Raw genomic sequence first — 8,067 nt, forward strand, 5'->3', positions numbered from 1 at the left:
CGCTCTCCCCCTCCTCCCCGATCCAGATCGGATCGAGGGGAGTGAACCCTGACGCCGCCTCGCCGGCCCCCTCCCGCATCCTCGCGCCCCGTCCCCTCTTTCTCAGCGGCGCCCCTCGCCGCGCCTGCCGCGTCGCCCCCCCGACGCCCTGTGCCCGCCCTCCGTCGTCCGCTGCTGCCCGGAACACCGCCCGTCGCCGGTGCCGCATTGCCGGACCTCCCCGACTCCTCCACGAGCCCGCTGCCATGCCCTTCCTGCTCCCCTGTGAGCCGCCGTCCTCCATTCCTCTCCTCTTCCCTATAGATCGAACGCGCCCGCGCCGTACCGATTCACCGCGACCTCACCGCGCCCCTGCTGCGCTCCGGCCGTGCCTGGCTGAGCCCTGCACACGCCGCCCGCGCGTGTCCGCAGCCCCGCGCTATGGCCGTGCTCGCCCGCGCCTTGTCCGAACACGTCCATGCCACACCCGGCGACGCCCGCGGCCGCCCTGCTTCTCCTCCTGTGCCGCTGTCACCGGCGACCGCAGCTGCTGCGTCCCCGGCCGCACCCTCTGCTGCTCATGACCGAGCACCCTCGGCAACGCTCCACTGCAGGCGCGCACCCGCCGCCCCACGTCTCCGTCCTGCCGGCCTCGACCATGGCCTCGCCGGAGCCGGGTTCGGCCACCGCGCCCCTGCCCTTCCCTGTGCGCGTTCGTGCACAGGAGGGAGGTGGCCTGAGCCACTTACAGGTGGGGCCCTCCCCCTGTAAATCAGATAAAAGGATAAGAGTAGAGAAAAATGAAAAATGGAAACAAAATAAAAAAATTAATTAATTAATTAATTAATTAATTAGTGGATTAATTAAGTTAATTAATCATATTTAGATTAACCTAACTAACTAACTAATTTAATTAAACAGTAGTTAGATTAGTTAAACAATGATTAGGCTAAACAGTCAATGACCAGTGGGTCCCACACGTCACTTGACCAGTCAACACCTCTGTTGACTGCTGACGTCATGCTGACGTCATGATGACGTCAGCAGATACTGTTTTGGATAATGTCGAATTTAAATAATTAATTAAATTCCAGAAATTAATAAAATATTTAGAAAATCATATCTTTTAATCCGTAACTCGGATTAAAATATTTTCAACATGAAAGTTGCTCAGAACGACGAGACGATTCCGGATACGCAGCCCGTTCGTCCACCACACACCCCTAACATATCAAACACGCAACTTTCCCCCTCCGGTTCATCTGTCCGAAAACACGAAACACCGGGAATACTTTCCCGGATGTTTTCCCCCCTTCACCGGTATCACCTACTACCGCGTTAGGGCACACCGAACACCGCGTATTGCCTTGTTATATTTTGTGATGCTTTGTTTGCTCTGTATTCATTATTTCTTCCCCCTCTTCTCTCCGGTAGACTACGAGACCGACGCTGCTGCTAACCAGTTCGACTACGGAGTTGACGACCCCTCTCTCTTGCCAGAGCAACCAGGCAAGCCCCCCCTTTGATCACCAGATATCGCCTACTCTTCTCTATACTGCTTGCATTAGAGTAGTGTAGCATGTTACTGCTTTCCGTTAATCCTATTCTGATGCATAGCCTGTCATTGCTGCTACAGTCATTGATACCTTACCCGCAATCCTAAATGCTTAGTATAGGATGCTAGTGTTCCATCAGTGGCCCTACACTCTTGTCCGTCTGCCATGCTATACTACTGGGCTGTGATCACTTCGGGAGGTGATCACGGGCATATACTATATACTTTACACTGTTACATTACCTGTGATACTGTTCGGAGTTGGGGGCTGAAGGGGCAGGTGGCTCCATCCCGGTAGAGGTGGGCCTGGGTTCCCGACGGCCCTCGACTGTTACTTTGTGGCGGAGCGACAGGGCAGGTTGAGACCACCTAGGAGACAGGTGGGCCTGGCCCTGTTCGGCGTTCGCGGATACTTAACACGCTTAACGAGATCTTGGTATTTGATCTGAGTCGGCTACGAGCCTATACGCACTAACCATCTACGTGGGAGTAGTTATGGGTATCCCGACGTCGTGGTATCAGCCGAAGCACTTCAGACGTCAGCGACGGAGCGGCGCGCGCCGAATTGGACTGGAACGCCACTAGGCTAGGTCTGCTTTCGGCCGCCCACGCAACGTGCATGTGTGCTCAGGGCGATGGGCCCAGACCCCTGCGCGCTTAGGTTTAGACCGGCGTGCTGGCCTCTCTGTTTTGCCTAGGTGGGGCTGCGACGTGTTGATCTTCCGAGGCCGGGCATGACCCAGGAAAGTGTGTCCGGCCAAATGGGATCGAGCGTGTTGGGTAAGTTGGTGCACCCCTGCAGGGAAGTTAATCTATTCGAATAGCCGTGATCTTCGGTAACAGGACGACTTGGAGTTGTACCTTGACCTTATGACAACTAGAACCGGATACTTAATAAAACACACCCTTCCAAGTGCCAGATATAACCGGTGGTCGCTCTACCTCAGGGATATGAGGAGGGGATCGCCGGGTAGGTTTATGCTATGCGATCCTACTTGGAGATGCTATTTGGAGGACTTCAGTCTACTCTCGTCTACATGCTGCAAGACGAAGGTGACCAGAAGCGTAGTCTTCGATAAGACTAGCTATCCCTCTCTTATTCTGGCATTCTGCAGTTCAGTCCACTGATATGGCCCTTTACACATATACCCATGCATATGTAGTGTAGTTCCTTGCTTGCGAGTACTTTGGATGAGTACTCACGGTTGCTTTCTCCCCCCCTTTTTTTCCCCCTTTCCCTTCTTTCTGGTTGTCGCAACCAGATGCTGGAGTCCAGGAGCCAGACGCCACCGTCGACGACGACCCCTACTACACCGGAGGTGCCTACTACTACGTGCAGCCCGCTGACGACGACCAGGAGTAGTTTAGGAGGATCCCAGGCAGGAGGCGTGCGCCTCTTTCGATCTGTATCCCAGTTTGTGCTAGCCTTCTTAAGGCAAACTTGTTTAACTTATGTCTGTACTCAGATATTGTTGCTTCCGCTGACTCGTCTATGATCGAGCACTTGTATTCGAGCCCTCGAGGCCCCTGGCTTGTATTATGATGCTTGTATGACTTATTTTATTTGTAGAGTTGTGTTGTGATATCTTCCCGTGAGTCCCTGATCTTGATCGTACACATTTGCGTGCATGATTAGTGTACGATTGAATCGGGGGCGTCACAAGTTGGTATCAGAGCCAACTGCCTGTAGGAATCCCCCTTCCCAACTCCTTGGCCGAAGTCGAGTCTAGACTTTACAAAACTTTTACTGACATGGCTGTGCGGCCCATGGGCCCACGTCGCCATTGGGTGGTATTAGGATCTTTTACTCCTTGTCTATACTCTGGGACTCTGATCTCTCTTCTATTCGGGTTAAATGGATTTTGCTAAATCTAACATTAGGATCTCGTTATCACTTTCACCCGGAGAGCCCCTTATTATTGATGATCGTCTACTGCACGTGAAGACCCTGAAGATACTCTCCGCTGTAACCCGAGAATTTGTGTCCGTTGCTTTTGCAATTCCCTACCACCAAAATATCCCTATGGATAAATACATACATCTGTCGTTCTTACTTTTGTTCCCAGTTGATCTTGTCATTGGAAGATACCCTGAAATTCTCTCTATTGATCCGAGAATACTTTGTGCCTACTGCCTTGCAGTTCCTTTCCACCTGAATACCCCTACAGATAATTTCTCGCCCTTATCGACTATCCACTCATCCCCAGTTGTTCATGTGTTTCACAATGGTCTTTGAAATACTATTCGATCCTCCAAAATTCCTCAGTAGCTTATTGCTCTGCAATACTTGTCTGCTTGCATTATGGATGCTTTCCATATGTCTGGCAATATTTGTTAGTATCCTTAGGCACCGTCATTTTAATCCTATTGATTCAACATGTGTGCGAATGCACACAATCATCAATCGACCCTTCTAAATTATCTTTCCGGCTCAGACGTCATTCTGAACATGAGCTGGTTCTGGACCAAACTATTTGTCGTCAATTGTGCCTCTGGTCTATCCAACTTATCCACCCCTAATCAGAGCATTGCTTCTGATCCCTTGATTTGGAAATCATAATTCCTTTGCATTTGACAATTGAGTTAGTCAGTTGTTTCTATAATTTGCTTCCTCTAGTTGAGTACCGATGCTCACGTCAGATCCCTTGTGGACCACCAGATCCTTTGTTGGATTTTATCTGACAACGCCCTTCATATTCAATAAACTTGTGAGCCTTTTTCTCGGATACATAATGCTTTTGGTAAATTGTATCGTCTGCTTTCTCAACCATGCTCTGCCTTCGAGCTTGAGTTAATTACTTCTAAAGATTTTGGTATATGTTTCTAAGAAGCCCGTATGGATTGAACATATGCCTTCTCTAAACCGTGTGAACCCGAAAGTTTTCACGAGTCATACTCTTCTGGTGCTTCACCAGATAAAATTTCAACACTGCAACTTCATCGAACGTGAGAAGTGAATGAAATGTTATGCATTGGAGAAGTGGGAGTCGACCTTGAACTTGTGTTCATGCCCATGGACACGATGTAGATCTTATCATTAAAGCTTCTCTTAAATAAATTATTCCTTTGGTATAAGTTCATCTTATATCTAGGATCTGGCCTTTTGCAACCGTGGTTCCGACCATGATTGTTCTTATTTGTTCTCCTTTCTCGGACAAGTCAAAATAATTGTCTTCTATGGATCAATACACCAGTCCAACCTTTACTTTGATCTTGTGTCGAGTATTACCCCCCTGGTATCTCGAGATTATCATGGAACTGCATAACTTTTTATGAGTTCTTCATCAAGTGCTACCTTCCCACTGATTCCAATTTTTCGCGGGCTCTGAGTTATTGAACACTCAAAGACACCGATAACTGAACCGAGTCCGCTTTACGGTTCAACAACTCTTCAGTAAGCTTCTATAAGTACGAGTTTGTACCCGATCACGCCATTCCTAGCCTGTTTGGCTATATCATTGTCGTGATGATTTTAACTGTGCTACCCGGTCCTTCTTCTCGGAGCACAATTTTCGACGATGAACTAACCTTACGTCGATCCTCATCGTCATATCATTTCGCCTTGAACAACAAGCTTGAGTTCGAGTTTGTGTCGTACCCTTGGTTCCAATAACCTTTCACTTCATCATTACTTTGACTTGATGTCGTCGCCGATCGATTACATCTTCATGAACTCTCGCGACAAAGGTTTCGTGATCGTCAACATTCTGAGCTCATCCAGGATATCAATTGGATTCATGATGAGAAATACCATCCTTGCCTCGATGAATTGTATTGTCATCGACCACTTTATTGCCTTCCCACCAACACAAGCTTGTTCATGTTTGGTGTTATACCTTGAGTTCCTTGCTGTCCAGCAATTGATCTTCCTTACCTCGGAAGTATTACCATCTCTTTTTGTCAAGAATGTGGTGAGAATTTCACCACCTCTTAATAATTCTTGATATCATAATACTTCTTGCCATCTTCGTTCATTCCTTGGTCCCCGTATTGTTTTCAACCGGAATACCGACAATGGAGCTATGACGTGTGAATTAAAAACTTCTAGCAACCCTATTGCTTTGAAGTGAATGGGCGATAGTTCATTCCAAGTCCTTCGCTAATTGAATCACCACTCTAACATTGATCGTGCGACCCAACCCATATTCGGGCGCACCTTTCAACCAATGTTTAATTGAGTATGTTTCCTCGAGCATACATCATTATACCATTTGATCTGACAAATGTTATCTCCTTGTTCACATAATTGTGGAAATCCATCTTGTCGGAAATCTCGATGGATTATCGCTGAGCCCATCAGCCACCTCCTCCTCTCCTTGGTTTAATGATGAACTATTGTTTCAGGAACCCACTCCCATAGTTCATTTCCTGAGAATCCTGAAATGTCATTTCGTCTATTTGTGTTGCACCTTTTATTCTCGGACATCCTGAGTCTGAGGTATCATTACACCAATCGGATCTGAATCTCGGTCAGATATGATGGTTGGGACAACTTTCCAAGAGTTATGTTGTTGGCCCTTTGATGACCTGGTAACAGGATGTCATGCCTAGCACCCCCCCTGGCTGGAGGACCTATCATTATGATTTCTTTTGCAAGGATAACCATTCCTCCTAGAGGAAGTGGTAGGACTTATTTTATAAGTTACTCCTGATGGGTCATTGGTGTATCCGAAGTCGGGCCCTTGATTGAAACACCATATCATTGCTACCTGAAGCATGTCTGTGGTACTCCGTTCATCACCAAGAACATTTGAAGCACAATGCTAAATTCTCTTTATCAATTATCCAAACACCGTTGTATGGGTAATGTCATGAAATTTTTCTCCCCTTACCTAAAATGGTTTTCTACCTACTATCCTGTCATGGATATCATCTGCTTGTCCTTGGGAAGGATATACCCCTGGAAAATGTGTTTAAACACATTTTTCCTTTCCATTGATTTGGTTAAATCCGATAATCATATCTTCCTTTCCATTGTTTGGTTTAACCTTTCTTGTGATCTATGAGATCTAAGCAGTAATATTCTCCTACTTTTGTAAACACCTCGGTGTACAATTCTGTCAGTAAGACCCTGTTATTTTGGTGAGGACATTTCGGTAACCACCGATGGACGAGAACTTTGCCTATTGGTCCGCCTCGTTCAACGAGCAGGAAGATGGTTCTCTTCGTCCCTCGCCCTTGGTACCGACATTGTTGCCGACATAACTGTCAGGCTATCCTCTAACATGCCTTGCTTACATGATTGTGCAAGACGTCACTGCCTTTCCTACTTTTAACCCACATGGTGGGCCCATAACCCACAGTTCCACAGGATCGAAACCTGACTCTCCTGCACACCCCAGTTCCAAAGTTATTCCTCCCGCGTGGACTTGTAAGTAATTCATGAGCCACCTTTCCGATGAGATCATCAATTCTAGCATCGGACACAATAATTATCCCGTTGCTTTGAAACCACTTTCACCTTCTGACTAGGCATTGAACGATTGCCTGGCTACTTGAAACTTCTTATTGTACCTCCCAACCTTACTCTCGATGTCTTTTAAATGTTCAAACTCGAGAGGTACTCATATGCTCATTCATGGGTTAATCCCAGATTATAACACTTATAACATTCTGTCGTTGCCGACCTGCCCCGTTACCTATTCGTAAATGCGATGGAATTCCCGAAGAAAAAAAGCCGACTTCACCATGAGGACCTGAAACAGAGAAATGAAGACATCAATGAAAGGGATCAACCTCTTCGAAAGGGCAGCCAAGACCGAGAAGACTCGTTAGGTTTTTCGCTACCAGCACCTTTCCCCCATTACTCCACCGCTTAAATCTCGGGACGAGATTTCTTGTAGTGGAGGAGAATTGTGACGCCCGGATACTTAAGCTACAGTAAACCACTGTTAATGATGCCACGTCAGCACAATTACTGTTGCTAATCTCGCGTTAGTTCGAAACTAATTCAAATTCAAATTCAAAATCAAATCAAACGGTAAAAGTTTTCAAACTTTAAAGCTAAAATATTCGAGTTGTGCCAAATAATGCAAAGTTAATTGTGGTGAAGAAACCCCACTTTTATAAAATGTTTTAATACCCTAAAATGATTAAAACAGTAGGTAAAACAATTAAATAAATGCATTTTGGGTTTTATAAAATACTAAACTATTTTGTTCAGGGATAAAACTTTTCGTGGCAGTAGTTATAATTGTAACTCTATTTTAGCTATGGGTTTCACTTTTTGTAAAACTATAAACTATTATATAAGAAAAATAAAACAGAACAGAAAATAAATAAAAGAAAGAAAATACAAAAGATAAAACAGAAAAACAAAAGACAAAAAAAAATAAAGGAGAGAAGGCCACCCCCCCACTTGGCCAGACGGCCCAGCCGGCTAGGCCCCCCCCAACCGGCCCAACTGGGCAAAGGCCCAGCCGGCCGCCCCCATTCCCCATAACCCCACACCCCCCGAAACCCTAATCCCACCCCGTCGCCCCACTCGCCCCCCCCCACTCGCTCTCCCCCTCCTCCCCGATCCAGATCGGATC

The sequence above is a fragment of the Triticum dicoccoides genome, chromosome 7B (genome assembly GCF_002162155.2).
Source record: "Triticum dicoccoides isolate Atlit2015 ecotype Zavitan chromosome 7B, WEW_v2.0, whole genome shotgun sequence".
NCBI classification, from domain to species: Eukaryota; Viridiplantae; Streptophyta; class Magnoliopsida; order Poales; family Poaceae; genus Triticum; species Triticum dicoccoides.